This window comes from Leptonotus elevatus, chromosome 8 (assembly GCF_054856555.1).
Source record: "Leptonotus elevatus isolate MCC_2025b chromosome 8, RoL_Lele_1.0, whole genome shotgun sequence".
Taxonomy (NCBI): Eukaryota; Metazoa; Chordata; class Actinopteri; order Syngnathiformes; family Syngnathidae; genus Leptonotus; species Leptonotus elevatus.
In genome coordinates, this window is record NC_141246.1 from 26590026 (window position 1) to 26606284 (window position 16259).

At 42.4% G+C, this 16259-nt stretch overlaps 1 pseudogene across 1 annotated transcript in view; it reads left to right on the top strand.

The window, feature by feature from the left end:
* The window catches only part of LOC147170324 (uncharacterized), a 44554-nt pseudogene extending 29466 nt beyond the window's left edge, over nucleotides 1-15088 (top strand). The window contains exon 4 of the transcript XR_015095761.1: nucleotides 13738-15088. The product of XR_015095761.1 is annotated as an uncharacterized LOC147170324 (transcript). The remainder of the gene's footprint in view (nucleotides 1-13737) is intronic.
* The last annotated feature ends 1171 nt before the right edge of the window (nucleotides 15089-16259 follow it).

The window sequence follows — 16259 nt, forward strand, 5'->3', positions numbered from 1 at the left end:
CGACATGTCTTCCTTTGAGGAAGCAGAGTCTGGGGACTCTGAGGTGGGCTCTCCTATCTCTGGGGTCGAAGTCACTGAGATGGTTGGAAAGGTCCTCTGTGGCAAGGCCCCAGGGGTGGATGAGATCCGCCCGGAGTTCCTAAAGGGCTCTGAATGTTGTGGGGCTGTCGTGGTTGCCTCTAAAACATCGCATGGACATCAGGGACAGTCATCTAGATTGGCAGACCGGAGTGGTGGTCCTCCTTTTTAAGAAGGGGGACCCGGAGTGTGTGCTCCAACTATAAAGGGATCACACTCCTCAGCCTCCCTGGTAAGGTCTATTAAGGGATGCTGGAGAGTAGGGTCTGTCGGGAAGTCGAATCTCGGATTCAGGAGGAGCAGTGCGGTTTTCGTCCCGGCCGTAGTGGACCAGCTCTACACCCTCAGCTGGGTCCTCGAGGGTGCATGTGAGTTCGCCCAACCAGTCTACATGTCAAATCAAACTTTATTGTCATTTAGTAGCACATACAATCAGCAGTGTATACAAAATGCAATGGCATTTTCTCACTTGGGATCCCCATACAAGCATAAAAGAGAAAAACAGCAATATAACAATCCATAATAAGATCCACATTAAAATACCCTATAAGATAAACTCTGACTCAAACCTACCCCCCACCACAACCAGTCCACACACTCATACATCCACACACCACCCCTAGACACCAAGCAGAGTAATGACAGTGGAATAAATAAGAGAATATGAAGTCTAATAGATAAGTAATAAATAGCAGTGATAAATATAGGGTGGACATAATGTAGTGGTTAGCAGTTTTGGAGTCTGACAACTTATGGAAAGAAGCTGTTCGCCATCCTGGTGGTTCTGCTTCTCAGGCTTCTGTATCTTTTGCCTGATGGCAGTAGTTCAAAGTACTTGTGCAGTAGATGTGATCCCTGATGATGGTCAATCCCCTCTTCCTACAGCGGCTCTGAAATAGCTCTTCTACAGGGGGGAGAGACCCTCCAATCACCCTTTCTGCTCCTCCCACTTTCCTATGTAGGTCTTTTTTTGTCTGACACACTGCAGCTGGAATACCACATTGATATGCAGTATGTCAGAACACTCTCAACACGCCCCTGTAGAAGGTTCTAAGGACGTTGGAGGGGAGGGGAGGGAAGGTAAGCCTTTCTCAATTTCCTTAGGAAATGCAGTCTCTGTTGGGCCTGTTTGGTGATGACTGTAGTGTTATTTTTGTGACACCAGTCCTCCAGTTCTTTTACTTTTATTCTGTACATTGACTTCTCGTTTTCCCGGATGAGTCCCACCATTGTGGTATCATCCGCAAACTTAATGATTTGATTCCCCTTGTGTCTTGCTACACAATCATGTATCTGCAATGTAAAAAAAAAAAAGAGGGCTGAGAACACATCCTTGGGGGGGGATCCTGTGCTCAGTGAGATGGAGCTGGATATGTTGTTTCCAACACGAACAGTTTTAGGTCTCTCAGTCAAAGTCCAGTATCCAGAGACAGATGCTATTGTCTGGACCAATCTGAAGGATTTTCTCCACCAACTTCAGGGGAATTATGGTATTGAATGCTGAAATAAAGTCAATATACAGAATTCTGGCATAGGTGTCTGATCCAGATGAGAGAGGACTGAATGCAAGGTGGTTGATATTGCATCCTCTGGAGAGCGGTTAGGGCGATAAGCAAACTGGAAGGAGTCAAACTAGGCAGGGAGGCAAGCTGTGATGTGTGACTTGACAAGTCGCTCCAAGCACTTTGCCACTACCAATGTCAGTGCAATGGGCCGGTAGTCATTCAGGCAAGTAACAACTTCCTTTTTGTCCACTGGAACAATGGTGGAGGCTTTGAAGCATCTTGGGACCGTTGCCTGACTGATGGAGATGTTAAAGATATGTCAGGACATCCGCTAGCTCTCTAGCGCAAACTTTGAGAACTCGTCCCGGGATGTTGTCCGGGCCTGCAGCTTTACATGGATTGACCCTGGTTAGTGTCCTCCGAGTGTCTGCTGTGCTGATGGTAAAAGCTGTTCCAGCTGGTAGTGTAGCAGGTCCCGCCCTCTCACAGACTGTCGAGTTCGATGACTCAAAGCGTCCCAAAAAGTTGTTACGCCTGCCTGAAAGATTAGTGTCGTCATCGTCATGGACCCCATGCTTTGACTTGTAGTTGGTTAGAGCCTGACTCCCTGCTACATCCTTCTAGTGTTCCCAGTATCAGAGATAGTCCTGGATTTTCTTTGCGTAGGCGCGTTTCGCAGCTTTGATGTCTTTACCGGACGCACTCTTGGCTGAGCGAAGGGCAGCCTTGTCCCCCGCCCTAAAGGCTCTGTCTGTGCGGTCAGCAGGTGCACCTCAGTATTCATCCAGGGTTTGTGATTACCCCTTATAGTGAAGGTCCTGACGACAGTAACATCCTCTATACATTTTGCGATGTAGCTTGTTACTGCCTCAGCATACTCCTCAATGTTTATCTGGTCTCCCTGTGAGGCTGCGGTCTTAAAAACCTCCCACTCAGTACGCCTGAAGCAGTCCTGCAGTGCAGTTTGCACCCTCCGGCCAGATCCTTGTGGTCTTTTTCACCAGCTTGCTGCGCTTCAGAAGTGGCTGGTAAGCAGGCACCAACTGAACAGTCAGATGATCGGAATGACCGAGAGGGGGGCGGGGCAATGCTCTGTATGTATCTGGGCAGTTTGCATACACCAAGTCAAGCAGGTTATCCCCTCCGATTTTAAAGTTTATACATTGCTTAAACTTGGGGAAGTTTAGTCAAGCTGGTGTGATTAAAGTCTCCCGCAACCAGACAGACAAAGCTGTCTGGGTGTTTAGACACGAGATCACTGATGGCGTCGTGCAGCTGTTTAGTGCCTCGTTAGTATTAGCCTTAGCGCTACCGCTGGGAGCTATATAAACAGCAGCTACAATCACGTTTGTGAATTCCCTCGGCAGGTAGAATGGCCGACATTTAATTATGAGGAACTCTGATAAATGAGAGCAGTGCTACGCTGCTGCCGTGGAATTGATACACCAGTCCTTATTGCTGTAGATGCACAGGCCTCCGCCTCGGCTCTTACCTGAGCTAGCTGCTACTCTGTCAGCACGGAACAATGACATGCCCTTCAGCTGAATGGCTGTGTTCAGGATGTTGTCATGAAGCCACGTCTCCGTAAAGGCCAGTATACAAAAGTCTCTCCAGACTCGGCAAGTACTCCTTAGCAGACGCAGCTCATCCAGCTTGTTGTCGAGGGAGCGGACATTATAAAGCCGTTGGTCTAGAGTGATTAGCTTTTAGCCCACGTGAATCCCAGCTCCTTTCCCCCTTTTGTGTTTACGTCCGCACTGCTTGCAATTTCTCTGCTTACGGATTAGTCCCGGTGCGGACGGGGAGTCCTGTGGGGGGTGCTTCGGGAATACGGGGTACCGAGCCTTCTGATACGGGCTATTCAGTGCCTGTACGACCTGTGTCAGAGTTTGGTCCGCTTTGCCGACAGTAAATCGGATTTATTCCCAGTGAGGGTTGGAATATGCCAAGGCTGCCCTTTGTCACCGATTCTGTTCATAACTTTTATGGACAGAATTTCTAGGCACAGCCAATGCGTTGAAGGGGGTCCGATTTAGTGGCCTCAGTATTGCATCTCTGTTTTTTGCAGATGATGTGGTGCTGTTGGCTTCATCAAGCCGTAATCTCCAACTCTCACTAGAGCGGTTCACAGCCGAGTGTGAAGCAGTTGGGATGAGGATCAGCACCTCCAAATCTGAGACCATGGTCCTCAGTCGGAAAAAGGGTGGCATGCCCTCTCCGGGTCGGGGATGAGATCCTGCCTTAAGTGGAGGAGTTCAAGTATCTTGGGGTCTTGTTCACAAGTGAGGACAAGATGGAGCGGGAGCTCGACAGGCGGATCGGTGCAGTGTCTGCAGTGATGCGGGCTCTGTATCAGTCTGTTGTGGTGAAGAAGGAACTGAGCCAGAAAGCAAAGCTCTCGATTTACCAGTCGATCTACGATTCTACCCTCACCTATAGTCACGAGCTGTGGGTCGTGACCGAAACAACAAGATCCCAAATGCAAGTTGCCAAAATGAGTTTTCTCCGCAGTGTGTCTCTCTGGATGGCTCTCCCTTAGAGATAGGGTGAGAAGCTCGATCATCCGGGAGGGACACAGGGTCGAGCCACTAATCCACAATGAGAGGAGCCAGTTGAGGTGGCTTGGGCATCTGGTTTGGATGACTCCTGGACGCCTCCCTGGAGAGGTGTTCTAGGCATGTCCCACTGGCGGGAGGCCCCGGGGATGACCCAGGACACGCTCGAGAGACTATGTTTTGTTCCTACTTATATTCATTTGTTAAAGTGCATTTGATAAGCAAAGTACAGTTGTATTAGGCACCACAGTTTACTTTTAAACAGATCTACGTCCTGGTGAAATGATTGGGTCTGTACTTATAGAAGGAGAAGAAGAAGTTCAGTCAGCAGAAGTGGGCAATTAACAAAATTTTGCCGGTCTGTCATTTGACAGAAAACCGGGCATTCGTTTGTCAGTGACAGACTGACGGAATGCTCACCTCAGACTGTCGGCTCTAAAACTGGTGACAAACTGTGATGACGGAAGTGCAGTTAAAATAGCATGAAAGGGACTTCCGGTATGCCAGCGAGACGATAAGCAGCAAAAGACAGGAGCCCCCGGCTAAACAATTAAAAAAACAATACAATAAAATACCCAACTCCATAACTCAAACTCGGAAGACCATGGACACAAATAAAACCCAAAGTGGAAAGTGAAAAGAAAAAAAGAAGTGCGAGAAACACCCGGGGAAAATGCACGACAAAGTTGAAGAGGAGCAGGTGCTCGTGGCTAACGCTAATGTAGCGCTAGCTAGCGGTATCGAACAACAACCAGGCTGGGCGTCTGCCTTACAGGAAAACTTACTGCTCTGGACAACATACGCGTCAAAATGAATGCAGGCCAAAAAGGTGTTGATGCCAAACTGGATAGAATTGGCAAACAAATGGAAGAGATGAAGCAAGGGCTGGATAGCCTACGAGAGGAAAGAAATAGGAAGAGTCCATGAATGCTGACATACGGGAACAGAAGAAGGACATTGGAATGTTAGCGGAAAGAACGGTCGGAGTGGAGCACAGAAGTGCAAGATATTCTCACAGCTTCTCTCGAACAGCAGAGGAAGCTACAGAATAAACTGACCGAAAGGTCGAGGAGGCACAACATTCGAATTTGGAGACTGAAGGAGGGGATCGAGGGAGACTCAGTGGCTGCTTATGTGGATGAATGTATTCACAAAGTGCTGGGAATTTCGGATGACATCGAGCTTGATTTTCAAAGGGCGCACAGAGCGCTAGCACCAAAAGCCGCAATCAAGCAAACCCCCGCAAGCGATTATAGTCAACTTTCTGAGGTTCGATGTCAGAGAACGTACTCAAGCCGGCCTGGCAAAAGCTATTCAAAGTGAAAGGAAGCAGGGTGAGCTTCAATCATGACTATACAGCAGAAGTGGCGGCCAAACGTTGGCAGTACGTTGGGCAAAAATTTAAATAAAAGAGAAGGGGATCCGTTTTCAATCTCCGATGGACACACTGAGAGTCCACTGGGCTGATGGAGTCAGAGTCTACAAGAATGCACAGGATGCGGCGAGGGCAATGCGGGAGAGAGGATGGAAGGTGTCGAACACTAGAGGAGACAACGCAGCAGAGACTGGACGCAGCGCGCAAGTGGACGAGAACCGGAAGGTGAACGCCAGACTGCAATTAGAGAAACAGATGACATGAAGGACCAAGGAGACCCGTCACTGGACATGGACACAAGGCCAGACATTTAAGGGATTTATCTTCTTTTTTTCTTCCTGGCGTTCATTTTGGAAAATCTACAGTGGGTGAGTAGGAAACTACTAACGAGGAAAAGACTTTTGTCGAATTAGAAGAGTCAATCATTGGTCAAAAAGAGGAAAAAGGTTAGTGATGTTAAAGAAAAAAAAAGTTGATTGTTGATTATAGATGTAAAAAAAAAAAAAAAAGGGCATATATTTACTTTTTATGGAGGGAAAAAAAAAAGAGTTTATATTTTTAGTTATGGAAGATGAAAAAAGGAGTAAAGAAAAAGAAAAAAGGCCTATTTTGGTCATGGCTATTAAAAAAATAACATTTTACACTGTACATTGTACACATTTTACTGACCTGAAACAGCCACTTTTTGATTCCCGCTCACTGCTTACAGCCACAGGCTCACAGCACGGGTGTTGGCAATTCGAGATTCTTCTTCTATGTTGTGTGTGTCTGTCTGATTAGAAAAAGGTGCGCCACCTGGTGGCGTAACTGTGAAACCGCAATCCAGTAACTTATCATTCAAATCAATTAAACAGGTCAGATAGAAAAAGATTGTCTCGACAGCGCCTAACTAAATAATGGCATTAAATGAATAACTACTAAGGAAAATTCTAGATAACCACAAGCAGCAATGTCTGTGTCAAATAGACAAGATCAAAATGTGTAAGAAGCTATAAAATATAAATTATAAAACAAAAGGGAAATAATATATTTAATTTTATAAAACACATATATATATATATATATATATATATATAGATATAGATATAGATATAGATATATATATATATATATAGATATATATATATATATATATATATATATAGATATATATATATAGATATATATATATATAGATATATATATAGATATATATATAGATATATATATATATATATATATATATATATACTTGAATCACAACCAAAATTGGTGACTGCTGTTCACCCTTGAAGAACTTTTCACTGGCACGTGACATGCACAGACATTGCACATTAAAGAACGACAAATACGAATTCTGATGTTTTGAGCAGAAACTATTGACTGGACCTGAAAACAAAATTAACATAAAACTAACACTTACACTGTCAAATAGCTGTATTATTTATAGTAGTGTAAAACAAACAACAATCCTCCAGAAGAAGTTGAAAGTGAAACTATGTTACACGGCTAATAGTAATCGATTACCTTTTTCTGAAGTAGGTTAAACTGTATTTTCATGATATGCAATTGCGAGTAGTGTAGTCCTGATTCTGCAGAGCCATCCACATTTTGTTGTTTCCCTTCTTTAAAATATTTTTGCACTGTACATTATGTAAGTAATATACAGTATAAGATACACATGATAAATATAATTTATATAGAGATATATAAGGTATATAAGTTAGTATTGTATAGTACAACTACAACTAATCGTATAAAAAAAAAATGACGAGACGACCTAGACAAGACACAAGAGATGAGATATCATCTAAAACTCCAAAGGAGACTAAGACTAAGATTAAGTACATTGCTCCTGAGAAAAAGACAAGACACAGGAGCAACACACCTTAGTCTCAGTTTGGTCCCACACCAATCTCATTGTTGTCTAGGAGAAGTAAATGAGACATGTTTGAGATCGCAAACAGGTCTCATTTGTCCATTTCTTTTCCTCTGGGATAAACTAATGCGGATGGGGAAAAAGACAGGAGTTGGTAATGAAAACCTACTGGAAAACAACTAGACAAGGATAAGGTGTTAGCAAAAAACACTAAACACACTAACAAAAAACACGAGGGAAATGCGATAACACAAGGAGAGAAAGAACTAACCACTAAGTACAGGAGAAGCGAACTAGAATCTACTTACGCGAATGAATAAGACACAAGAACACAAACAATTGTCAGTAAGTAGACAGCTTCACGCGGGAGTCTGGCAATGGCGAGTAGAAGCAATATTCCGGCAACCAGCTCCACTCACTCCAGCGCTTATGAACCTGACTAATGATGATGTCAATCAGGTGTGCGCTGAAGACGCCGCCCATTCACCAGCCCTTGTGACTGAAAGAGAAACAAAACATACTTACACGCACCATAGATCACAACAATAATATCTATAATTCCTAAAGAGGATAATAATAATAAAAAAAACGATGTAGTAGTTATGGGTCAATATCTATACTTAAAGTGGATTATAAGATTTATACCTCGATTATATCTAAAGGATTTGCTCAGGATAATGTTAAGAAAACTATTCACATCGTGGAGGAGGTTCAAAGGATGGGAAAAAGTGCGGTTTTAGTGAGCTTAGATGCAGAAAAGGCATTTGATAGTGTTGAGTGGACCTATTTGTTTATAGTTCTGGAAAAAGTTTGATTCAATGGAGACTCAATAAGATGCATAAGGGCATTGTATACTGGGCCAACAGCGAAAGTGAAAGTACATGGCAGCCTGGCGGATCGAATCAAACTTGAGAGGTCGACAAGATAAGGATGTTGCCTTTCACCAACACTTTTTGATATATTCATTGAACCTTTAGCTCAAGCAATCAGGCAGAATAATATCAAGGGTGTGGATTTGAGGGGTTCAGAACATAAATTTAGCCTATTTGCAGACGATGTGATAGCATATATAAAACAAACCAGACGCGAGTTTTCCGATACTGATGGATCTACTGGAGAAATATGGTCACTACTCAGGGTATAGACTTCTTCTTTTCCTTTCGGCTTTTCCCTTCAGGGGTCGCTACAGCGAATCAGTTGCCTCCATCTAACTCTGTCCTCTGCATCCTCTGCTCTTACACCAACTACCTTCATGTCCTCTTCAACTACATCCATAAACCTCCTCTTTGGCCTTCCTCTAGACCTCCTGCCTGTCATTTGGAAACTCCGCATTCTTCTGCCAATATATCTCTCCTCTGGACATGTCCAAACTATCTCAGTCTGGCCTCTCTGACTTTATCTCCAAAGCCTCTAACATGTGCTGTCCCTCATGTACTCATTCCTGATTCTATCCATCCTAGTCACTTCCAAAGAGAACCTCAGCATCTTCATCTCTTCCACCTCCAGCTCTGCCTCCTGTATTTTCTTCAGTGGCACTGTCTCCAGACCAAACAACATCGCTGGTCTCGCCACAGTTTTATGAACCTTTCCTTTCATTTTAGCTGAAACTCTTCTATCACACATCACACTTTTCTCCACCCTTTCCAGCCTGCCTGCACACGCTTCTTCACCTCTTTTCCACACTCTCCATTGCTCTAGACTGTTGACCCTAAATACTTTAACTCCTCCACCTTCTTGGTCTCTTCTCTCTGTAACCTCACTCTTCCACTTGGGTCCCTCCCATTCACACACAGATACTCCGTCTTGCTACGGCTAACCTTCATTCCCCTCATTTCCAGGGCAAACCTCCAAGCCTCTAGCTTCTCCTCCACCTGTTCCCTGCTCTCACTACAGATCACAATGTCATTCGCAAACATCATAGTCCATGGAGATAACTGTCTAACCTCGTCTGTCATCCTGTCCATTAACCATAGCGAACAAGAAGGGGCCCAGAGTTGATCCGTGATGTAATCTCACTTCCACTTGGAACTCCTCCATCACACCTACAGCACACCTCACCACTGTCTTACAGTCCTCATACATGTCCTAGACCACTTGAACATACTTCTCTGCCACTCCAGACTTTTTCATTCAAAACCACAGTTCCTCTGTGGGCACTCTGTCATAAGCTTTTCCCGGGTCTACAAAGACACAATGCAACTCTTTCTGACCTTCTCTGCCTTTCCACTCTTCATCCTCTTAAATGCCCTTCTCACTTCATCTTACTAGTCTTTGCTACTTCCTGGTCCATAACAGTCACCCCTTTTCCTCTTTCATCAACTCTTCAAAGTACTCTTTCCATCTTCCCATCACACTACTGGCATCTATCAACACACTTCGATCCCTATCTTTTATTATCCTAACCTGCTGCACGTCCTTCCCATCTCTGTCTCTTTGCCTTGCTAACCTGTATAGATTAGTCTATCCATCCTTACTGTCCAACCTAGTATATAAATCATCGTAAGCCCTTTGTTTGGATTTGCCACTACTATTTTCACCTTATGCTGCATTTCCCTGTACTCCTGTCTACTTTCTTCAGTCTTTTCAGTGTCTCACTTCTTCTTAGCTAACCTCTTTCTCTGGATCTACTTCTGCACCTCTTCATTCCACCACCAAGTCTCCTTATCTCCTTTCCTTCCGGATGATACACCAAGGACTGTCCTATCTGTCTCCCTGATCACATTTGCTGTAGTTGTCCAGCCATCTGGAAGCACCTCCTGACCATCCAGAGCCTTTTCTCAACTCCTTCCTAAAAGTGATACAACACTCTTCTTTTTTCAGCTTCCACCATTTCGTCCTCTTCTCTGCCTTTGCCGTCTTTGTCTTCCTCAACGCCAAAGTCATCCTACACACTACCATGCTTTCTGGCTACACTCTTACCTACCACTACAGTCGCTGATCTTCAGATTACACAGTCTACACAAGATGTAGTCGACCTGCGTACTCCTAACCTCCACCCTTGTAGGTCACCCTATGTGCCTGCCTCTTCTTGAAGAAAGTATTCACAACAGCCATTTCTATTCTTTTTGCAAAGTCAACCACCAACTTGCCCATCACCTCCTCATCACCTCTGTTTCCTGCACCAACGTGTCCATTGAAGTCTGCACCAATGACAACTTTCTCACTTCTCGGGCTGCTCTGTATCATTTTACCAAAGTCCAACCAAAAGTTATCCTTCTCCTCCAGCTCTCATACTACCTGTGGCGCATACCCACTAACAACATTGATCATCACACCTTCGATTCCTAGCTTTAGGCTCATCACTCTATCTGACACTCTTTGTACCTCCAGGACGTTCCTAACAAACTCCTCCTTCACGATAACTCCGACTCAATTTCTCTTCCTACCTACACCATGATAACTTGAACCCTGCTCCTAAACTTCTAGCTTTGCTCCCTTTCCTCCTGGTCTCCTGAACACACAGTATGTCCACCTTCCTCCTCTGCATCATGTCAACCAGCTCTCTACCTTTTCCTGTCATAGTTTCAACATTCAAAGCCCCTACTCTCAGTCCTAGACTCTTGATGTTCCTCTTCTCTTTCTTGCTACAAACACACCTGGCGGGCCTGCAGTGCCCCGTCCTGCTGCGTTGGGTCGGGGGCGCGGGCCGTGTTGGGGTGGGGGGTGCTCCTGCTCCTGGGTTTGCTCTCCGGCCGGTGGCCCTGGCGGGGCCCGGGGGTCGTCCTTTGGCGCTGCCGCGGCCTGGGGGGCCCTGAGGTGTTGCGCTTGCTCTGTCCTGGCAGGGGTCGACGGCTCCCCTCTTTGGTGGAGATTTTCATGCATGCCAGATCCACCACACCAGCATCTATCGAAACTCAGACACAATCTGCTTCCTCCTCAGGTCATTGAATCGGTGGAGGCTGGTGTCTGTGGATCTCACTCAGCTTCGTCTGTCCTTCCTTCCTTCCTTTCCTCAGTCTCTCCTTCGGTCTCTTGAGGTCTCCCTGATTTTATTTTTTTTGGATTTGTTGGAATTTAGATGTTTCTGGGGTTGGGGAAGAATTCTGGTGGGTGGCCCGGTGGGTGGTGTCTGGTCGGTGCTGGATTTCACCTTCCTTGGTTTTCTTTGGTCCCCTCGGGTCTCCTGACGGCGGTGTTCGGTTTAGGTGAACGGTATGGGATTTTTTCTAATAGGTTTTTGGTGAGCTAACAAATACACGCACGCACGCACGCATGCACGCACATACACATACTCACCCACATACAAAAAAAAATATATATATATATTTTAATATATTAAAAAATATATTATTTTAATATATTAAAAAAAATAAAAATAAAAAAGAGCAATGATGATGACATTAACGAATGAACAATACTGAGCTCTTAAAGGAAAAAAAAATAAAATAAAAAATAAAGTGGGAATATGGGAAGTAAAAATATATAAGCGTACACATCACAAAAGGACAAATTGTATAACACAAACTTTACATGGATTAATCAAAACAAGCGAGACCTGGGAAGGTGGTCAACATAGGTTTTGGATTTAAGTTCTAGAATAGAAATGGTGAAAATGAACATGCTGCTAAGGTTACTATATCTCTTTCAATCATTGCCTATATCTATACCTCAAAAACAATTTAGGGAATGGGACAAATTGGCCTCAAGATTGATTTGGGGCGGGGGGGGGGGGGGGGCAAAGATTAGACTAGGGACATTACAATTGCCTAAGGAGAAAGAAGGAATGGCAGTACCAAATTTTAAAGATTATTATTGTGCAGCACAACTTAGAGCAGTGGCATGTTGGTGTAATAGAAATTATGTAGCCAAATGGAAAGATATCGAAATGAAGGGGGAAGACTACCAGATCCAAGCACTGTTGGGGGACAAGAAACTATTTAAGAGAAAAGAAAGCTTGATAGATCCAATAACTAAATTCACCTTAAATTTGTGGAATACAATAGTGAAGAAATACAAATGTGAAGATTTTAAGGTGGCTGACATATGACAGCGACTTTCAGCCAGGAAAGGATTATGGCTTCAAGAGATGAGAAATGACTGGCGTCACAGCAATCTTTACAATAGTAGAAAAGGGGAACATGCAGAGTTTTCAAAATATAAAAGACAGGTGTGAATTTGAAAGTTGTGATTACTTTAGATATCTACAGGTAAAGGATTATTACATAAAAAAATTGAATTAAAATAGGTACAGCAATTAAAAGAAATTGGATAGTTAAGGTAATGATTGATGCCTAATATGGGATATAAGAGTAAAGAGGTTTCAGCCCTTTATCAAGGTCTACTGAAAAGTAGAGGGAATTCAACCTTGTACATAAAAGAGAAATTGGAAAGAGCAGGTAGGAATAATAGAAGATGAATAGTTCAATATCTGCAAGATACAACAATCAACAACTGTCTCGAGATTATGTAGGGAGTTTGGGTGGAAGAATATCATAAGATGTTTCATAACACCAGAGGTGACAGGGAGGTATAATCCTCAACAGAAACAATGTTGGCGGATATGATTCTGGAAATGTCAAAAGTTGAATGGATAATGGGATGAAGTTTGGAGAGAATTAAAGTTGATAATTGGTTATGAAATACCTAAAACCGGTTTGGTGATGTATTTAGGTAATCTAGACCATGAAACTGTACAAAGGCAGAGATATGTACTTAATTAAAGTGCTGTTGGCAGCCAGCAAAAAAAGCCATAACGAGGAAGTGGTTCAAAATTGACCCCCCAACAAAGAAGCAATGGCTGGAAATAGTAGAATAATTATTTGACATGGAAAGTGTCACTTACATACTGAGGGTCCAGGAAGAGAAGTTTGAATCAAGATGGGGAAAAATGGTTTGAATATAAGAGAAAACTGAATGACACCATGAATGTGGAGAAAATAAAGTAGATAATGACTGTGCATTATAAAATGATGTGAGGCCCATATTTCACCGTTGTTTGCTTTTTTTTTTGTCGTTTTTTGTTTCTTGTTTTTTTTTCTGAAAATATGGAGGCTCATATACAGGTGTTAACATGAGAACGAGGTTATCTACATGTGGATTTGGAAATGTTAAATGTGTACAAATATTTATTCAGGCACGTGTGGTATTGTAAGTTGTAAAAAAAAAATCAATAAAGATTAAAGTGAAAAAAATTGTATGACAGACTGAGAATTACAGTTTGGTTCTAAGAAAATGACGGACCCACGTTGACGGACAGGTACCCAGGGCACTGACGGATGACGGACCGGCAACATTTTGTAAAATACCCACCTCCCTTGTTATGAAATGCTTGTGTGTTAAACACAGTTGTGGAGTTGTATTCAGTTTTTCAAATTCCTCTGGGAATTGGAATTTCTATTTTAACACTCATATTTTCTTCTCTTTCAGTACCAGGCTTCCTTGGTGGTGAACATTGTTTCCACAATGCTGTCAGTTATTGCTGTGGTCATATATTCTGTGGATATGGACAAACATCCATCAGCATCATGTGTCAAGAACTTAGATGGCAGCTGCAACATGAACTTCTACGCCACAGTGTGTATCAGTTGTATCATTTACTGTAAAAGCTTTACCTCAACTCACATGCTTACTAACAGTTTAGATCTAATAGTTGTAGCGTAAATTGGGTGAATTAATAATTGAAGATCCTATATTATGCCATTTTTCCACATATTAAAAAAGTTCTCAAATGTGTAAAAAACATGTCTGTGACTTGCATTAGTCAAAATTAACTTTGGATCTAACAATTTTTGCTGTCTCTAAATCAGCAAAAAAACACCCTCCTTTCAGAACAGCCCGTTTTAAGGGTGTGTCACATTTATGTAAATAGCTGCACCAGGCCATGCCTAGGCCATAACCATCTCACTCGAAGGGGCTGTGCCTTCAACTCCGGTAGCCATATGCTAATGTTGTGAATGCCATGGTGAGCAGGAGCAGTGTGGTACAAGTTGTACAACCATACCAGTTTGAGCCAGACAGACATGTATTTTACACATTTGAGAACTATTTTAATATGTGGGAAAGTGTCATAACATTTTACCGTAAGAAAAAGTAGCATAACGTTACTACAGAGACTATTTTGTAGCGTTAATTTGTGATTGTTTAGGCAATGGTTATTTTGCCGTAACCGGCAACTCTCCTGCGAGCGTTATTTTGCTGTGAATGTCTCTGATTTGCCGTGAATGCTTGTAAGATATTTACAACCAGTTATGAATAACACAAATGTGCACATTTAGGCGGTAGCAACGTCGAGACCACTCAGCAGCTGGTTACCATCACAAAGTCACGTCAACTAGGTGGCGAGTTGCCAGTCACGGCAAAATAACCACCGCGTATTGTATCTTGGCAAAACAATACGCGACCGCTTCAGTATTATCCATCTACCGTTTGCTTTAACATATCTGACCTCTTGTAACCAAACAACCTCCACACGACAAATGTAGCTCCCACTTTAGGAACTAAAAATACACTGGTAATATGGCAATTATATTTTTTCAAATTGCTTATAAAGGTAATTTTGCATAGAGCACACAATAAAATTAATCAATCAAGTATGTGGTTGTACAACTTCCTTTTAATGAATACAGTGAAGTGCAAATAATTAAATTCAGTAAAATCGTGTTTCAAGTAAGAATTCCTCAAGCTGTTTAAAGTGTGATGTTTAATTATATCTTGTTTTGAAATACATGCTTTTAATTTGGAAGGCTACTCTGTATTTCTGTTTCCTGTTTCACGTACTCCGTTCCTCATTCATTTAATAGCAGTGTAGTAGTGAATGATGATATAGTACTATACAAAAGATCTGTCTACATTTCAGAGCTAATTAAATTGTTGAGTACAACTGAAGACTTATGTGCTCTCTTACCTGTGGCGGTCAATAAATGCAAAATAAATAACCATTTCAGCTTTTAGTTCCTGACCGAAATGTCCACAAGAGCGGGGTCCGATACCAGTATCGATATCCGTCGCGAGTACAGATACTGTGAAATGTGTCCTGGTATCGGCCCAATACCCATACCTGGTATCGGTACTCACCCATCCCTATTATTGGGTAAACAATTTGCAAGAATAAGACAAAAATCTGAACAGTGTATTTTTAATGGATAAAATGCATTTGTTAAAGACCTAGATTTATTTAGCTATCTTCGTAAAGATCACTCGGACTCGTTTACAATTACTGGTAAGCCTAAATACACTATGGGATCATTTTTATGACAATGACAAATGAAATGGGTCTAGCTTTTTATTCACTAAATGGTCTGAGTGGAAAACTCGAGAAGAATGACAAAAAATTATTTAAAATATATATAATAGCGACAGAGCAAATATGACAGATTACAACCCAGAGATCCATTCAAGTTTATTCTCTTGACTCACACGACTTCTCAGGACATGATGTTACAATTCAAAGTAAAAATTAAACTCAAAAGTTCCCGATGAAAAGGGGTAGAATAGTTGGATGTCACACATCAAAAAGTAGAAATCATAGTTACCTCTAAACAGTTCTCAGCTTTTCCATTTTACATAAGTACAATAAAGAAAATATTATCTTAACTGCCCTTGCGATTAACACAAAAATGCAGAAAGGTATCTACAATTATATTTCCTGTCAGAGCAAAATCTTTACAACTTGGACATCGGAGAAAGAGAGGGCACTGAACCTCACGGTCAGCAAGCTATTTATGATGAATAAGCTAAGCTGATGCTCGAAGTATGCAACCTCATCTCTTCATTCACGGTCTAAACACCACCGTCCACACTGGATTTCAAATGGAACAGACAAGATGTGCTTTAGTTGCAAACTTCCAACTTATATATTTTTTTAGCAGATTTACGGTGTGGTCTACATGTCTACCAGTTGTTTTTCACAACTGACGTTGGCTAGCTTTGTGCTATGCTAACATTGAATA